The sequence below is a fragment of the Bufo bufo genome, chromosome 9 (genome assembly GCF_905171765.1).
Source record: "Bufo bufo chromosome 9, aBufBuf1.1, whole genome shotgun sequence".
NCBI classification, from domain to species: Eukaryota; Metazoa; Chordata; class Amphibia; order Anura; family Bufonidae; genus Bufo; species Bufo bufo.
The window spans coordinates 119,471,390-119,491,282 of NC_053397.1; the positions used below are offsets into that span (position 1 = coordinate 119,471,390).

Genomic DNA, 19,893 nt, shown 5'->3' on the forward strand with positions numbered 1-19,893 from the left:
GGAAAGCGTCTAGGTGCCCGTCTACAGCATCCTGCAAAGAGGAGCCGTCTAAGACAGGGAGGGCCGTGTTCTTGGCTAATCTGGCCACCGGGGGATCCACCTTGGGGGAGAAGACCACTTCTCCACACTGTCAGCCGGAAAAGGATAAAGCGTATCCACGCGTTTGGTGGCAGAGAACTTTTGATTAGGACGTTCCCAGGCCCTGGATATGACCGTGGAAAATTCCTCAGGGACAGGAAACCGCAGCCTCCGGCTTCTTGGGCGGGAAAAGGGCGAACTCCCGACTAGTGGAAGGAGGAGAATCCCCTTGGAGATTAAAGGTGTCACGGACAGCCGCCACCATGGTGGAGAGCTTAGGCGAGGGATCCCGCTCCATGACCTTGTCTGAGCCGGACAATTCCCCTTCAGAGACTTTCGCTCCCTGGGGGGGGGGGGGGAGAGAGAGTCGTCCGAACGCGCCTCTAGATGGGGGGGGGAGACTGAGTCATCCGAGGAGGGATGCTGCCTATTAGCAGTCAGGCGTCCTCTGCGGGAACCACTGTGAGGAGATGGAGTGGTTGGCGCCACAGGATTGGAAACTGCCATACATTCCATAAAGGACATGGCTGCCTTGGCGACTAAGGCCAAATCAGCGGCCGCGCTGGACATGGCAGATGCCCAAGCGGGAACTGCAGGGACAGGGGGGGGGGACTGGGCTGGGCAAGAGAAGGAGAAGGATGATCCTGTCCAGGGGCAGGGCAGGAGGCACAGATACCAGTGACAAAGTGGCAGAAGACACTTCATACAGGACCCCATTGGGATCGGAGAAGGTCTTGGCCGTCTGAGAAGAGGTCTTGGCAGACTTAAGGGGGGCCCCAGGCTTAGGAATGATGGCAACCACAACCAGATGCAGCAATAAAAGGCTAAAAATCCTACCACCCAGGCAACAGCACAGACGTCCAGCGGAGGAGCAGCCAGGAAGCGGAGGAAGACGCCAGAGCGAAGCGCTGAGGCTCTGCCGTCAGGACGCGTCATAGAAGCGCGCTTTATGAAAAAATGACGCCCGGCGTCTGAAAAGCGGCGTGGCGGGGGTTAATGAAGGCTGGTGGAGGTCCCCCAGTGTCGGAGGCCCTCAGAATAAGCGGGGGGCCCACCGCTGGTCAGGAGCTGCCGAAGAGAAGACTCCGCCCCTAATCAGAGCCGGGGTAGTAGCAGTGCTGGCACCGGCGGTGTGCAGAGAATAGCCGTGCCGATAAGAGTCCCAGCATGGAAGATACTATCCTGGTATAGTGCCTCCAGATGCCCCTTCCAGAACGAACACCCATTCCTCAGCTCTCAGGCGGCCCATCCATTCCCCAAGGTATCAATGTCAGGAAGTTGATCAGCCAGCCGCCACCGGGGGATCCCATGGAGGGGGGGGGACAGAGGGGAAGCCATACTTATCTGCTCCTGCAGTCTTCTCCCTCTGTTCTGTACCAGCAGGGCTCACCTCTTCAGACATCCGACTCACCCGAGTACAGTGCTCTGGATGGAGGGCAGCAGCAGGTGACCCAGGAGCTGGTGGGATGCCGGAGCTATCAGGTCGAGCCCGGATCCGCTTGTCTTCTTGGGGGAAAATGGAGGCAGCGTCCAAAAGACGGCGGCGGGCACTCCACGGGGGACCAGGAAAGCACTATGCTGACCTGTGTCCCCATCTGGAAAGAACATAACAAAACGGAGTAGCATCACTAAAGTATCATCCTCCTTCACCGGACACTAAGCAAAGACTGACTTTCTCCTGGTGGAGCCTGGGGGTATAGCCTGAGGAGGAGGGGCTATCTTTAGTATTTGCATAGTGTCCCTCGTAGTAATACCTCTAAGTTATACCCATGGTCTGTGTCCCCCAATGGAATGTACGAGAAAACCAGTTTAGCAAAATCTGCCTTCAAAAAAAACATACGGCGTTCCTTTCCTTCTGCGCCCTGCCGTGCGCCCTTACATCAGTTTACGACCACATGTGGGGTGTTTCTGTAAACCGCAGAATCAGGGTAATAAATGTTGTTTTGTTTGGCTGTTAACCCTCAATGTGTTAAAGAAAAGAAAATGTAATAAAATAGAAAATCTGCCAAAAAGTGAAATTTAGAAATTTCATCTCCATTTCCTTTAATTCTTGTGGAACACCTAAAGGGTTAAAGTTTGTAAAATCAGTTTTGAGTAACTTGAGGGGTGTAGTTTCTACAATGGGGTCATTTATGGGGGGTTTCCTTTATGCAAGCCCCACAAAGTGACTTCAGACCTGAACTGGTCCTTAAAAAGTGGGTTTTGGAAATTCTTAATTTTAAGAATTGCTTCTAAACTTCTAAGCATTCTAACATCCTAAAAAAATAAAATGACATTTCCAAAATGATGCCAACATAAAATAGACATATGGGAAATGTTAAGTAATAACTATTTTATTAGGTATGACTGTTTTACAAGCAGAGAAATTGAAATTTTGAAAATTGTGAATTTTTCTAAATTTTTGATAAATTTGGGATTTTTTCATAAATAAAAGGTGAAATATATTGACCATCATGAAGTACAATATGTCACGAGAAAACAATCTCAGAATAGCTTGGATAAATAAAAGTGTTCCAAAGCAATTACCACATAAAGTGACGCATGTCAGATTTGTAAATTTTGACCTGGACACTGGGGCATCAATGACCCTTGGTCATGAAAGGGTTAAACATCCACCTTTAGCTCTTCTGAAAAGATACTTGTAAATGTTTATTTTTATTTTTTATAGACCAAATTTACATTGTCAAGGAACCCTATTGTTTAGCCCTGCAATGATATTGGATAAAAATATGCATATGTGCATGGCCATCTGAGAAGAACTCCTTCTACCTGCAATCGCTCCTTGAAGCTTATCCCATTGTTTTATTGGACTGGATATTTCAACATTCAATTAAAATGCCTGAAATATTTTTTTAGGCGTTTAGTAGAATGCCTAATGCACGTAGATACTAAGTTACTGTGAAATATTTTTATCAAATTTGATTTAGAGCTTGTTGTTATGTCCATGTTTTAATTCTACAACATTGGGTTAGGTTGGTAGTCAAAATAGCATATGCACCTTACATGATGTGCAAAAGTCCTCAGGCAATATGTGTTAGACGTCTGGGGGGTTACATGAAATGGAGTACTTCCAGAGGTTTGTCTCAGAAGACATGGTTCAGGCTCTGACCAAAAAAGTACAGCTTTCAAGAGACTGGAATATATTTAAAACACCAACACAAAAGGAAATTAAGCAGATGATTGGCATGTACTTGAAGATGGGCCTAGTTTAAAATGCCTGGAGTTCGAATGTATTAGGAGGCAGACACAAGGTACACCCCTGTTTCTGATGTGATGTCACAACAGATTTCAATCTCTCTTGACATCATTACATTATACAAACAACTTCAGTGTCAGAGAAACTCAGACCATGGCTTGATTCATTCAGAGGGAAATGCTTGCAGGTGGTACCAGAAGAGCACAACTCTGGATGAGATGATGACTCCTTTCAAGGGGAAATTCATCTCCATCAAGCAATATATTAGAGGCAAGCCCCACCCATGGGGGTTCAAACTGTGGGTAAGAGCTGGAATAACTGTATGCTCTGTGACTGATGTGCACCAAGGCAGATTTGACAGCATACGAGTCAAATTTGAACTTGGACTGACAGATGTTGTGATAAAGCTTTCCTCCACACTCCCAAAAAGGTCAGAACTACAAGTTTTCGCCGACAACTACTTTACCTCTGTCCCATATGTAACCAAGCTCCTTGATTGTGGAATTAATTATGTGGGAACAGCCAGGGAAGTACGCTTACCCAACTGTAACCTTGAAGATGAGAAGAGTTTGATGAAAAAAGGGAGAGGAAGCTTTGATATCAGAGTGAAAGGGAATCACATCTGTGCTGTCAAATTGTATGACAACAGGGCAGTCACACTTGTGTCAACCTTTGCAGGCCCAGAGCCTGTGCAAAAGATTCAACGCTGGGACAAAGCCACTTAAACCTACATTGAAATTGACAGGCCTTACATTGTGGGTGGCTACAATAAATACATAGGAAGTGTGGATTTGTTGGACTCCTTTGCAGCCAAATGAGTTCCCTATGAAGGCATGCTGCTGGTACATATACATCTTCTGGCATACCATTTTCCTTGCTGTGATCAATGCCTGGCTCCTCTACAAACGGGACTGCGAAACTCAGCATTACTAAAAAGGAGATTCTGAACAGGAGACATTTTTCAGGCAGAACTAGCATCCTCTCTCATTGATGAATGTAGCTCCCAACAAACCTAAGAGGGCGACCATCAAGCAGTGAGCCCAGTAACATCAAGGAGCCCTTTTTTAAATGCACAGAAGAGACCATTTTCAGGTGATGGGAGTCCACCAAATGTGATTTCAGCCAAAAAGTCATCTTCTCATCCCCCACCAGATGTGCGCAAGAACATGGTTGCACATTTCCCAGTGAAAACCAGGCGAGGACGCTGCAGACACTGTGATAAAGGATAGACCAGCACACTGGTCAGTCTGTTTTTCAGATGACAAGAACTGTCTTTGGGACTATCACTGCAAATGAACACTGTCAGGAGTGATTTACAGCCTAACCCCGTTTTTCTAAATTACTATTAATAAATCATAGTTGAAAAAAAATAAAAAAATTTGTGCAGTTATTAATAACAGTTTTATGGGGAAACGAGCAGTCAAACATGCAATTACATCTTAAGGTGTTTATAAATTCCTAAACGAACAAAAAAAAAAAAAAAATTTCATTTCTGCATCAGAGGCATCCTACAACATCTGAAGGGGGGGGGAAACAAATTTTTTTTTCTATATTTGTGTTTCACAGGGTTAAATCAGGATTAAATCATTGGGTAGAGTTTGGAGATCTCCTTTTCACCCCCATTATGCAGTAAATTGTGTCCCTAATTTCACGAAGTGTCAAACAGATTTAATGCTGGCTAGCTGATAGTATACTAAAGAGGTACAAGTACTGGCAGCAGCCTACTTAACCTCTTCAGGACACAGGGCGTACAGGTACGCCCTTATGTCCTGGTACTTAAGGACACAGGGCGTACCTGTACGCCCTGTGTATTTCTGATCACCACCGCGTGGCAGGCGGTGATCGGAACAAGGCGCCTGCTCAAATCATTGAGCAGGCACCTCGGTTAAATGTCCGGGGGAGGGGGGGTCCCCATGGGGCTTGCGGCGGCAGGTGGTGCCATCGGGTCCCCATGGGGCTGTAGGGGGGACCTGATGGCATGGAAGGCAGATCTCACAGGCTGGAATCTGTATGAGTAATACACACAGTATTACTCATACAGCAAATGCATTCCAATACAGAAGTATTGGAATGCATTGTAAAGGATTAGACCCCCAAAAGTTCAAGTCCCTAAAGTGGGACAAAAAATTAAGTAGAAAAAAAAATTAAAAGTTTCAAGTAAAAATAAACAAAAACTTCATTTTCCCCAAATAAAGTTAAAAAAAAAAAAGTAAAAAAAATAAATAGAGGGGAGTATACATATTAGGTATCGCCGCGTCTGTATTGACCGACTCTATAAACATATCACATGACCTAACCCCCCCAGATGAACACCGTAAAAAATAAAAACAATTTTTTAGTCACCTTACATCACAAAAAGTACAACAGCAAACGATCAAAAAGGCATTTGCCCACCAAAATAGTACCTAACAGTCACCTCATCCCGCAAAAAATGAGCCCCTACCCGAGACAATAGCCTAAAGAATATGTAGACAGTAAAACATAATTTTTTTTTGTTTTAAAAAAGCTGTTATTGTGTAAAACTTACATAAATAGTATACATATTAGGTATCGCCTTTATAAAAAATTTATATATATATATATATATATATATATATATATATATATAAAAAAAATATTCAAAAAAAAAAATCACATGATGAACACTGTAAAAAATTTAAAATAAAAACTGTGCTAAAAACATTTTGTCACCTTACATCACAAAAATAATAGCAAGCGATCAAAAAGGTCACACGCACCCCAAAATAGTGCCAATAAAACATTCATCTCATCCTGCAAAAATCATACCCTACCCAAGGTAATCGCCCAAAAACTGAAAAAATTATGGCTCTCAGACTATGGAAACACTAAAGCATGATTTTTTTTTTTGCTTCAAAAATGAAATCATTGTGTAAAACTAACATAAATAAAAAAATAAGTATACATATTAGGTATCGCCCCGTCTGTGACAACCTGGTCTATAAAATACCACATGATCTAACCTGTCAGATGAATGTTGTAAATAACAAAAAAATAAAAAAACTGTGCTAAAACAGCTATTTGTTATCTTGCCTCACAAAAAGTGTAATATCATATGTACCCTAAAAAAGGGCTATGAGCTGAGCGCTGCCATTGGCCAGCGCTACAGCATAGGAGAAGAAGACGCCGGCAGGATCAAATGGGTGGAGCCTAACTCCTTACATACCGGAGGCTGTACCGGGCGAACGGAGCGGCGCCCGGGGATAACAGTAAGTGCAGGGGGATCCCTGGGCGCCGCTCTACACCTCTGTATAGTTAGTTTAGAGGCTTTCCTCTGGTGAAAGGTCCTCTTTAAGGCAGAAATATGGACCTTCAAAGTACTAGGTCTGAGTTTTTTATTCCAACCCTCCTGGAGAAAGCTAAGAACTACTGGTAATTCCAGGGGTTCTAGGACATTAACAGGCTTATTTGCAAACCTAAGGAAGGCCCTCCAAACTCTTAAATACATTTTTGAAGTAACAGCCTTTCTGCTGGACAAAAGGGTGTTTATTACCTTCCCAGAAAGACCCTTCATTTCTAGGATTTGCCTTTCAACAGCCAGGCTGTCAAGTGCAGGCTCTCTATTTGATGATGAAGTACCGGACCCTGCACTAGTAACCCCGGGAAGGTCGGAAGTACCCAGGGATCTGCCACCGACATCCTCCTTAGCCAGGAAAACCAGACCCTCCGGGGCCAAAAGGAGGCTATGGTAATTACTAGAGCCTTCTCCTCCCAAATCTTCTTCAGGACTCTCGGGAGTAGTTTTATAGGAGGGAAGGCGTACAGGAGGCCTACTTTTCACGATTGGGCCAATGCGTCCACTGCTGTGGGCTGCTCCGATGGAGATAGGGAGAAGAATTTTTTCACTCTTCCGTTTTCCCTTGTGGCAAAGAGATCTACCACCGGGAGACCCCATAGGGCCACAATGTTGAAGATCTGATTTAGGGACCATTCCCCCTGCCGAACACGATGTCTGCTCAAAGTCTGCCGTTACATTCTCCATCCCTTTTAAGTGTACTGCCCTGATTGATGGAAGGAAATTTTCTGCCAGCTCGAAAATTTCTTTGGTCAGAGACATCAGGTCTAGGGATCTGGCCCCCCCCCCCCCCCTGACGATTGATGTGAGCCACTGCCGTCATGTTGTCTGAATAGATCAAGATATTTCTGCCTTTTAAAGAGGTGGAGGCTCCTCTTCAAGGCCAAGAGAATAGCTAGAAGTTCCTTGAAGTTGTGATACTTGGAGACTATTCCCTGATTCCATTGTCCCTGCAGAAGTAGTGAATCTGTGTGGGCTCCCCACCCCCAAGGACTTGCATCTGTTCTCAGAGTTAAGGGATCCTTCCTTGACCAAGGGACTCCTTTTTGAAGGTTGGAAGGCACCGTCCACCATTCTAAGTCTTTTAACGTTTGAGGAGAAACGAAAAAGAGAATCCAAGGATCAGGGATCCTTGTCCCAAACCTCCAGGATCTGCAACTATAGTGACCTTGAGTGGAAGTGGGCCCATTCTACTCCCGGGATTGAGGCAGTCATCAGGCCTAGAACTGACATCGCTTCTCTTAGGCTGGGTTCACACGAGCGTGTCCGGATTAGTTCCGGATGCGTCCCGGTGTGTTGCGGCAAACCCGCGCGAGTAGGAATGCAATTGCAGTCAGTTTTGACTGCGATTGCGTTCCGATGTTCAGTTTTTATCGTGCGTGTGCAATGTGTTTTGCACGCGCGTGATAAAAAACCGACTGTGGTACCCAGACCCGAACTTCTTCACAGAAGTTCAGGTTTGGGTTCGGTGTTCTGTAGATGTTATTATTTTCCCTTATAACATGGTTATAAGGGAAAATAATTTTTTTTTTATTTTTATTTTTTTTCAGAATGCTATTAACTCACCTTCTCCGTTTGTTCGCGTAAGTCCCGGTCTCTTCTTTACTTCTCAAAAGATGAACTATGGGCTAAAGGACCTTTGGTGACGTCAGATCACATGCTCCAATCACATGGTCCATCACCGCGGTGATGGACCCTGTGATTGGAGCATGTGATCTGACGTCACGAAAGGTCCTTTAGCCCATAGTTCATCTTTTTAAAGAACTAAAGACCGGGAGAACTACGCGAACAAGAGGACAAGGTGAGTCAATTTTTTTTATTTTTTAACCCTCAATTGATCACCTACTAAGCATTCTGTATTCAGAATGCTATTTTCCCTTATAACCATGTTATAAGGGAAAATATTAGTGTATAGACAGTCACCTAGCAACCGTGCGTGAAAATCGCACCGCATCCGCACTTGCTTGCGGATGCATGCGATTTTCACGCAACCCCATTCACTTCTATGGGGCCTGCGTTGCGTGAAAAACGCAGAATATAGAGCATGCTGCGATTTTCACGCAACGCATAAGTGATGCGTGAAAATCATCGCTCATCTGAACAGCCCCATTAAAATGAATGGGTCCAGATTCAGTGCGGGTGCAATGCGTTCACCTACCGCATTGCACCCGCGCGGAAATCTCGCCCGTGTGAACGCAGCCTTAAGGATATGGAGTGGCGAGCTATAATGCCTTGAACCCTGGAGACTAGCAGAGATATTTTTTGTGGTGGAAGAAAACACATTTGTTTCTGGGAGTCCAGGAGTAGCCCCAGAAAGGTGCATAACTAGTCTGGCACCAGACTGGATTTCTGGAGATTTAATTCCCAACCCAGTTTCTCTAGAACCTCCCTGAACCAGGAAATCTGACTGATTAACTGGTCTGGTTCCTGAGAAAGAAGGAAAAAATAATAATCTAGATAAGGAATGACAACCAAATCCCTCTCTCTCAGATGAGCCATCATTTCCGCTATTATTTTTGTGAAAAGTCTGGGTGCCTGAGATAACCCAAACGGCAGGGCCTGAAACTGTACCTGTAGGAGTCTGTCTGGAAACTGAACTGCTACTCTTAAGTATTTCTGGTGGTTGGGATGGATTGGTACATGGTAGTAAGCGTCCCTGAGATCCAGGGTTGTCATGCAGCAGCCTAAGAATAGATTTGGAATTATAGATCTGATGGTCTCCATACGAAATTTCTTGTACACCAGGTATTTGTTGAGCAGTTTCAGGTTTATTATGGTACGGTAGGTGCCGTCTGGCTTTATTACAAGAAAAAGCGTTGAATAAAAGCCCCTCCCCCTCTCGAGCTGGAACCTCCCGCAGGACCTTCTTTAACAAATACGAAATCTCCAGGCGCAACGCTTCCAGCTTCTCTGGGCTGGAGCAATAGTTTGTCAAGACAAACCTTTCTGGAGGAGTTTTCAGGAAGTTCAAGCAATAGCCTTCTGAAATAATTGAAAGAATACAGGGGCTGTTCGAGATTTTCTGCCATTGTTCTACGAAGAGGGAGAGCCGACCTCCTACCGGGGATCTGGCGTCATTGTTGAGGCTTTTTTGAGGCCTCTCCATCTGAAAAAAGAAATCCCTTGTTTTTTCTAGCCGCATTACCAGGCTGTCTGGGAGCCTCTCTTCTCTTAAAATTTAATCTGGTCGTCTGAGAGCGAAAAGGTTTCTTAGGGGGCTGCTGATATGTAGAAGGAAACCCCTTTTTTCTGTCAGAAGCTTTCTCCAGTAAATCGTCTAATGTTGGCCCAAAGAGGAATTCACCCTGACAGGGAATGGCACATGACTTTGCTTTAGAAACCGAATCTCCTCTCCAATCCTTAAGCCAAACAGCCCTCCGGGCAGAATTTGAAAGAGCAGCGGCTCTCGCCGATAGCTTCAGAGAATCCACTGAGGCATCAGCTAGAAAATCGATGGCACTATAAAGGGTTGGAAATGAGACAAGCAACTGCTCCACAGGTGCCCCTTTCTTTATCTGCTCCTCCAATTCGTTCATCCAGACTCTTAATGATCTGGCCACTGAGGTGGCGGCTATGGCGGGTCTGAATGAACCCGCCGTCGCTTACAAATTCTTTTTCAAATACACCTCGGCCCTTTTGTCCATTGGATCCTTAAGTGTTCCTGAATCTTCGAATGGAAGGGCTGCCTTTTTAGAGATCTTTGCTACTGGGGCGTCCAGTTTTGGAGCTCTATACCAATCTGCTGAAGCCGTATCTTCAAAGGGATACTTCCGCTTTAGGGCAGATGGTATGAAAAACTTTGGCCTACTCCATTCATTTTTAATTACCGAAGTTATATTCTCGTGAACATCGAAACACTTCAACTTCTTAGGACCCAGGCCCTCAAACATAGTATCTCATAGACTGAGGTTCTGACTCGTCATCAAGTCCCATGGTCGCCCTGACGATCCTGACTAGGGAATTAATGTTTTCCGATAGGAACAGAGGTATCCCCGCCATTTGCTCATCCTGGGAGTGATCCGAGGACGGTAGCTCTCCCTCCTCCTCTAACCCTGATAACCACTCTTGATCGCTTGAGGGGGGAATGGAGGCAGCAGCAGAAGTGCTGGGGCAATTTTCAAGCAGGTTACTCAAGGACTCTCTCACCGATTCCTTGACCTCGTCCTTGATAATTTGTTTTAGGCTTGATGAGAGAAGGGGCCTCATCCTCCAATAATTTGCCCACGCAGGCCTGGCAGGCAGATTTTCCCCAACCGGACGGTAGCCTTCTCTTACAAATTGCGCAGCCCTTCTCCTTGGATCTTGACACCCTTCTCTCTTTGGAAGTCTAGCACACAGAAAAAAACTCCTATCAGTTAAATGTAGTATATGAAAATTGCAGGGTATTCACCCCTCTTACCCCCACTGGTACCAAAGATTCGTTGGTGGTTTCAGTGGGTTCAACGCGCTGTGTGGGCTCCATTTTCTGCCCTTGGCTTTCCTCCATGGAGATCACTGCAGGCCACAACACCAGCCTGCAGCGAGAGCTGGCTGGATTTAAACTTTGCAGGGCGCGTACCGGCACCCAACCCCCTTTCCGGCCTTAGGCACGCCCCCTCCCACTGCTCTATCGGAAGCTTAGGACTCGGCTCTGACCAATGACGTCAGCACCGACCTGCTCACCCGGAAGTGACAACGCCGCGCCCCACGCGAACGCCGAATCGCAGCCGAACTTACGGCACGGCCGCAGAGGTTCGCCGTGCAGGGGACACCAAAGCAACCCTGACGGGGGAGTGACCGGAACGAGGGGGAGTCCAGAGATCCAGTCTTCAGCAGCGGCTTCCAGAGAAGACTTATGCCGCTCGGGTAGGCCCTCCTCCCACGGGTAATCACCAGGGGCTCCCGCAGCTCAATACTTTAGCATGCTGTGCATTCCACCCTGTCCCTTAGGACAGGAAACAGAACTGGCATGATGGGGGTAGTACTTCCCTTTTAAAGAGGCTGTGCTTCCTGTTTCCTGTCCTGAAGAAAGGGGCGGATGCTATCCATGGGTGCTGTCATAGGCGAGGGGGGAAAAACAAACAATCTCAGAATGGCCTGGATAAGTCAAAGCGTTTTAAAGTTATCACCACTTAAAGTGACACTGGTCAGATTTGCAAAAAAATGGCCTGGTCCTTAAGGTGAAATAAGGCTGTGTCCTTAAGGAGTTAACTGGGGTGTCAATCACAAAATGTATTTTACCATAATCTTTATGTAGTATGTGATACAGATGCACAATTCAGGAATCTGCACCTTAGTGAACCCCTTTAACTACCAGGTTTTATCTTTTTTGTTTTTCTTCCCCATCTTCCTTGAGCCAAAGCTTTTTGACATTTCTGTTCACAGCTGTATAAGGGCTTATTTTTTGCGGGACAAGTTGTACTTTCTAATGCCACCATAAATTATTGCATACAATTTAGTGGGAAGTGGGGAAAAAAAAAGAAAAAAAAAAAAACACGGCAAAACTGACCTGTGCCCTTAAATTACTTGAAGTGCAGGGAGAGGAACTATATGTCCAAGGGAGTCCACCCAATATTGTGAATTGCTTATTAGCCCGGATCTGAGGGATCCAGTCAGAATGTAGTCGTTGGGGGAGGGGGAACCTCTGGATACCTAAATCAGGCTGTGTTCAAGAGGAGGACAACACCTGCTCACTTATGCCTCTTTCACCTCCCTAAGGGAGAACAGATACAAGATCTGCATATAGAGCCCTGAAGGGTACACCTCAGTTGATTAATGGCTCATAGGCCCTGGTTTAACCTGAATGTAGTCAATAAGGAAACTCTTGGGACAATTAGCAACTTATGTTCAAGAGGAAGAAAATGTGAAAGAAATTAAAGGTGTTGTCACTTCAGCAAGTGGCTTTTATCATGCAGACAAAGTTATATTATACACTGCTCGTTTCTATGGTTCGGACCAGCCTGCAATGCATCGTGCTTGCACACTGTTGTGGAAAATATGCGGCCATTTTATGATGTGTGTGTGTTTTTATAGATTGTCATCAGTCTCCCTGTGTCGGATTTAGCCAAAGAACGCTCTAGCAGAGGGTACTTTGGTTGAATCGGGACCAATGGTAAAACCGTCAGTATGAAAACCTTCTCATGGGCTTGGAGACGTGTTCTCAGTGTGTAGGGGGGCGTTTGCCGGTTTGTGAGCACTAACCCTCAGTTCACACCTGAGCGTTTTACAGCACGTTCCTACGCGCTGTAAAACGCTCAAGGAGAAAGCAATGCTTCCCTATGGGAATGGTTCTCACCTGGGCGTTTTACAGCGCGTACGATCGCGCTGTAAAACGCCCGACGCTCAAACAAGTACATGAGCGTTTTTCGGGCGTTTGTCGCGCGTTCCCGTACATAGACATTCGGGAACGCGCGACAATGTGTGTTTGCTTGTCTCTGTATGCGCGATTGTAAACGCCCGTACATAAGGGTCACCCAAATGAATTTTACCTCCTTTTCTTCTCACTAATAGAGCTTTCATTTGGTGGCATTTCATTGCTGCTGACATTTTTAAATTTTTTGTTATTAATCCAAATTTTTGAAAAAAATAAAAATGACATTTTACACTTTCAGTTGTAATTTTTTTTTGTTTTAAAAACTACATTTCTATATAAATTTTTCTCTAAATTTATTGTTCTACATGTCTTTGATTAAAAAAAAAAAAAGTTTGGATAAAAAAAAAAAAAAATGGTTTGGGTAAAAGTTAGTGTTTACAAACTACAATGGCCAGACAGTACAAACCCCCCACAAATGACCCCATTTCGGAAAGTAGACACCCTAAGGTATTCACTGATTGGCATAGTGAGTTCATAGAACTTTTTATTTTTTGTCACAAGTTAGCGGAAAATGATGATTTTTTTATTTAATTTTATTATTTTTTTCCTTACAAAGTCCCATATTCCACTAACTTGTGACGAAAAATAAAAACTTCCATGAACTCACTATGCCCATCACAAAATACCTTGGGGTTTCTTTTCAAAATGGGGTCACTTGTGGGGTAGTTATACTGCCCTGGCATTTTAGGGGCCCTAATGCATAAGAAGAAGTCTGGAATCCAAATGTGTAAAAAATGCCCTGTAAAATCCTAAAAAGTACTCATTAGAATATGGGCCCCTTTGCCCACCTAGGCTGCAAAAAAAGTGTCACACATGTGGTATTCCGGTACTTAGGAGAAGTAGGGCAATGTGTTTTGGGGTGTATTTTTACATATACCCATGCTGGGTGTGAGAAATATCTCTAAAAGTCAACTTTTCCCATTTTTTTTTATACAAAGTTGAAATTATAGAGAGATATTTCTCTCACCCAGCATGGGTATAATGTAAAAAGACACCCCAAAACACATTGCCCAACTTCTACTGAGTACAGCGATACCACATGTGTGACACTTTTTTGCAGCCCAAGTGCATATAGGGGCCCAAATTCCAATGAGTATCTTTTAGGAGGGCATTTGGATTTCAGACTTCTTCTCACGCTTTAGGGCCCCTAAAATGCCAGGGCAGTATAAATACCCCATATGTGACCCAACTTTGGAAAGAAGACACCCCAAGGTATTCCGTGAGGGGCATGGCGAGTTCATAGAAGTTTTTTTTTTTTTTTGGCACAAGTTAGCAGAAATTGATTTTTTTTGTTTTTTCTCACAAAGTCTCCCTTTCCGCTAACTTATGACAAAATTTAATTTTACATGAACTCGCTATGCCCCTCACAAAATACCTTGGAGGTGTCTTTCCAAAATGGGGTCACATTTTTATAAAGCGTGAGAAGAAGTCTGGAATATAAATGTCTAAAAAAATTTACGCATTTGGATTCCATGAGGGGTATGGTGAGTTCATGTGAGATTTTATTTTTTGTCACAAGTTAGGGCCCTTTCACACTTGCGTTGTCCGGATCCGGCGTGTACTCCATTTGCCGGAATTACACGCCGGATCCGGAAAACGCAAGTGAACTGAAAGCATTTGAAGACGGATCCGTCTTCAAAATGCGTTCAGTGTTACTATGGCACCCAGGACGCTATTAAAGTCCTGGCTGCCATAGTAGTAGTGGGGAGCAGTACACTTACAGTCCGTGCGGCTCCCGGGGCGCTCCAGAATGACGTCAGAGCGCCCCATGCGTCATCCATGAGCGTGGGGCGCCCTGACGTCACTCTGGAGCGCCCGGGGAGCCGCACGGACGGTAAGTATACTGCTCCCCCGCTCCCCACTACACTTTACCATGGCTGCGAGGACTTTGGTTACCATGGCTGCAAGGACGCTATTCAGAAAAAGCTAAACGTCGGATCCGGCAATGCGCCGAAACGACGTTTAGCTTAAGGCCGGATGCCTTTCAATGGGCATTAATTCCGGATGCGGCCTTGCGGCAAGTGTTCAGGATTTTTGGCCGGAGCAAAAAGCGCAGCATGCTGCGGTATTTTCTCCGGCCAAAAAACGTTCCGGTCCGGAACTGAAGACATCCTGATGCATCCTGAACGGATTTCTCTCCATTCAGAATGCATTAGTATAAAACTGATCAGGATTCTTCCGGCATAGAGCCCCGACGACGGAACTCTATGCCGGAAAAAAAGAACGCAAGTGCGAAAGAGCCCTTAGTGGAATATGAGACTTCGTAAGAAAAAAAATATATAAAAATTTCCGCTAACTTGTGCCAAAAAAAAAAAAAGTCTGAATGGAGCCTTACAGGGAAGGGGGGGGGGGTGATCACCCCCCTGTCAGGCTCCATTCAGAGGTCCGTATGTGTTTTGCGGATCCAATCCGCAAAACACATACGGACGTCTGAATGGAGCATTACAGGGGGGTGATCATCCCATATAGACTCCCTGATCACCCCCCTGTAAGGCTCCATTCAGACATCCGTATGCGTTTTGCGGATCCGATCCGTGGATCCGCAAAACACATACGGACCTCTGAATGGAGCCTTACGGGGGGGGGGGGGGGTGATCAATGACAGGGGGGTGATCAGGGAGTCTAATATGGGGTGATCAGGAGTTACTAAGTGACAGGGGGGGGGGGTGTAGTGTAGTGGTGTTTGGTGCTACTTATTACAGAGCTGCCCGTGTCCTCTGGTGGTCGATCCAAGCAAAAGGGACCACCAGAGGACCAGGTAGCAGGTATATTAGACGCTGTTATCAAAACAGCGTCTATAATACCTTTAGGGGTTTTAAAAAAAACCTAAATAAAAAAAATATTATATATAGCATCTACAGCCTGCCAGCGAACGATCGCCGCTGACAGGCTGCAGATCAGCTAGTTTACCTCCGGTTCCTGTGAACGCGCGCCTGTGTGCATTCGTTCACAGGAAATCTCGCGTCTCGCGAGAAGACGCGCCGCCGCGTCCACCCAGAATAGCAGGGCCGCCGCAAAGATGCAATCCTGTGTACGTCGGTCCTGTAGTGGTTAATGACTTTGGTACAATTTGCTGGATAGTTTTCCTATGGTTTACTACATTGCCATGTCTGCTGCTTTCACTCTGACACCTTATATGTTTATTGGTTGTCATGGTTACAGGATGACATCACCGGGCAGAGTGTATGTGTTTAAATCCTGTCTTGCTCACTAATAGAGTATTGCAGTTTGAAAAAGGCTCAGGCTTCAGCCTAAACTAGTCACTGATGATGCCATTATGCTTTGAATAAAAGGCTCTTCATATAGTCAAGAAAGTGAGTGCCCGTGGCCTTTGTATGGACAATGTCTCTAGCCTAGAGTGTACATATATACACATAAGATTAGAAACTCATTAAATCACAGACCTAAACAAGTTGTGAATTACTGGGACCAAAAGGTAATATAAATAACACCAAACCCAGAATGCAGACAGAGGTGGTCTCTTACTGGGCTAAGAGCTTTTGAGGGATCTGCAGTACATCTCCAGCGTCAGTAGAGAAAGACTACGCCGTCCTCTAATTGCAGCATCCATTTTAAATGCTCTGCAGCTTAGCGCTTTGCCTGCACATCCGGGCACTTCATCTGGCCAACCGATACATGTCCCCACGTGATGTCAGCTCGCTACCGGATGTGCCTCATCCAGCGCGTCTTGGGAATCCTCCTGCCCAGAGGATTCCCATCTGCTGGGGAGTAAGCAGTCAGATTCCCCGATGCCCGCACGGCACACAGCCCGGGATGTCTTAAGCAGGACTTACTCCAAGGGACAGAGAAGGAGAGCCCACACTCCACCTGGAGCATCTGTCCCCTGCTCAGCACTCCCAAGAAGGAGAATGGTCCAGGCTGAGCAAAGATTAAACAAGAGCACTGGCAGAGGCTTCCACACATCCTGAGGGATAGGAAACAACTGAAGCAGGTAGGAAGAAGTGTCTTTATTGGGCCTTCCACTGTTTACTGTCCTCGGGAAGTGGGATCATCCTCCTAGCAGTGCCAGTGTGGAGGGAGGCGTTAGGGAAATTAGGACTAGGGGTGCACCGAAATGAAAATTCTGGTCCGAAACCGAAAATTCAGGATGCCCTTGACCGAAACCGCCTTTTTGCCCAAATACTTTTAAAATACTTTTTTTTAATGATTTTATTAATAATTCTTTTTCATGAATGAAATTCATCTGTGGGTGGCGCTGTTATGGAGAGGGGGATCTGTGGGTGGCGCTGTTATGGAGAGGGGGATCTGTGGGTGGCGCTGTTATGGAGAGGGGGATCTGTGGGTGGCGCTGTTATGGAGAGGGGGGATCTGTGGGTGGCGCTGTTATGGAGAGGGGGATCTGTGGGTGGCGCTGTTATGGAGAGGGGGATCTGTGGGTGGCGCTGTTATGGAGAGGGGGGATCTGTGGGTGGCGCTGTTATGGAGAGGGGGATCTGTGGGTGGCGCTGTTATGGAGAGGGGGATCTGTGGGTGGCGCTGTTATGGAGAGGGGGGATCTGTGGGTGGCGCTGTTATGGAGAGGGGGATCTGTGGGTGGCGCTGTTATGGAGAGGGGGATCTGTGGGTGGCGCTGTTATGGAGAGGGGGATCTGTGGGTGGCGCTGTTATGGAGAGGGGGATCTGTGGGTGGCGCTGTTATGGAGAGGGGGATCTGTGGGTGGCGCTGTTATGGAGAGGGGGATCTGTGGGTGGCGCTGTTATGGAGAGGGGGATCTGTGGGTGGCGCTGTTATGGAGAGGGGGATCTGTGGGTGGCGCTGTTATGGAGAGGGGGATCTGTGGGTGGCGCTGTTATGGAGAGGGGGATCTGTGGGTGGCGCTGTTATGGAGAGGGGGATCTGTGGGTGGCGCTGTTATGGAGAGGGGGATCTGTGGGTGGCGCTGTTATGGAGAGGGGGATCTGTGGGTGGCGCTGTTATGGAGAGGGGGATCTGTGGGTGGCGCTGTTATGGAGAGGGGGATCTGTGGGTGGCGCTGTTATGGAGAGGGGGATCTGTGGGTGGCGCTGTTATGGAGAGGGGGATCTGTGGGTGGCGCTGTTATGGAGAGGGGGATCTGTGGGTGGCGCTGTTATGGAGAGGGGGATCTGTGGGTGGCGCTGTTATGGAGAGGGGGATCTGTGGGTGGCGCTGTTATGGAGAGGGGGATCTGTGGGTGGCGCTGTTATGGAGAGGGGGATCTGTGGGTGGCGCTGTTATGGAGAGGGGGATCTGTGGGTGGCGCTGTTATGGAGAGGGGGATCTGTGGGTGGCGCTGTTATGGAGAGGGGGATCTGTGGGTGGCGCTGTTATGGAGAGGGGGATCTGTGGGTGGCGCTGTTATGGAGAGGGGGATCTGTGGGTGGCGCTGTTATGGAGAGGGGGATCTGTGGGTGGCGCTGTTATGGAGAGGGGGATCTGTGGGTGGCGCTGTTATGGAGAGGGGGATCTGTGGGTGGCGCTGTTATGGAGAGGGGGATCTGTGGGTGGCGCTGTTATGGAGAGGGGGATCTGTGGGTGGCGCTGTTATGGAGAGGGGGATCTGTGGGTGGCGCTGTTATGGAGAGGGGGATCTGTGGGTGGCGCTGTTATGGAGAGGGGGATCTGTGGGTGGCGCTGTTATGGAGAGGGGGATCTGTGGGTGGCGCTGTTATGGAGAGGGGGATCTGTGGGTGGCGCTGTTATGGAGAGGGGGATCTGTGGGTGGCGCTGTTATGGAGAGGGGGATCTGTGGGTGGCGCTGTTATGGAGAGGGGGATCTGTGGGTGGCGCTGTTATGGAGAGGGGGATCTGTGGGTGGCGCTGTTATGGAGAGGGGGATCTGTGGGTGGCGCTGTTATGGAGAGGGGGATCTGTGGGTGGCGCTGTTATGGAGAGGGGGATCTGTGGGTGGCGCTGTTATGGAGAGGGGGATCTGTGGGTGGCGCTGTTATGGAGAGGGGGATCTGTGGGTGGCGCTGTTATGGAGAGGGGGATCTGTGGGTGGCGCTGTTATGGAGAGGGGGATCTGTGGGTGGCGCTGTTATGGAGAGGGGGATCTGTGGGTGGCGCCGTTATGGAGAGGGGGGATCTGTGGGTGGCGCCGTTATGGAGAGGGGGATCTGTGTGGGCGCCGTTATGGAGAGGGGGGATCTGTGCACGGCGCTGTTATGGAGAGGGGGATCTGTGCACTGTTATGGAAAGGGGATATGTGCACTGTTATGGGCATAACAGTGCACAGATCCCTTTCCCCATAACAGTGCACAGATCCCTTTCCCCATAACAGTGCACAGATCCCTTTCCCCATAACAGTGCACAGATCCCTTTCCCCATAACAGTGCACAGATCCCTTTCCCCATAACAGTGCACAGATCCCCCCTCCCCATAGCAGTGCCATAGACCGATCCCCCTACCCATAACAGCCCCGGCCCTGCTGCTCACAGCAGACTAATCACTCACTGCATCTTTATTTTACCTTTACAATCGTGACGCTCCGGTAACAACTCTGCAGGCAGAGCGGAGGGCGGCGTAACGTCACTTACTCACGTGACGCACCTGCTCCGCCCACTTTATGAATGAAGGAGGCGGAGCAGGTGCGTCACGTGAGTAAGTGACGTTACGCCGGCCTCCGCTCTGCCTGCAGAGTTGTTAGTGACAAAGTAAACCGCCCGCCCGCAGATGGTGGGTGACAAATCCCACACCCCATATTTTCGGCCGATATGTAACAATATCGGCCGAAGTGGATTAGGTGCATTTTCGGCCGATATTTTCGGCTGCCGGAATTTCGGTGCACCCCTAATTAGGACCAATGTGTATAATCATTTATTTATTTTACGCACTTATATAGCGCTAACATTCTGCAGCACTTTACAGACATTAGCATCATGCTGTCCCCAATGGGGCTCACAGTCATCATTCATGCCATGAAATCTGGAAGTATCCCCCCAATCAATGCTCATCATAAAGTGTTAAATATT

General features: G+C 47.1%; 1 protein-coding gene across 3 annotated transcripts in view; it reads right to left on the bottom strand.

The window, feature by feature from the left end:
- The window catches only part of MGST3 (microsomal glutathione S-transferase 3), a 150,075-nt gene that overhangs the window by 112,582 nt on the left and 17,600 nt on the right, over positions 1 to 19,893 (bottom strand). The gene's annotated exons all lie outside the window — the stretch shown is intronic.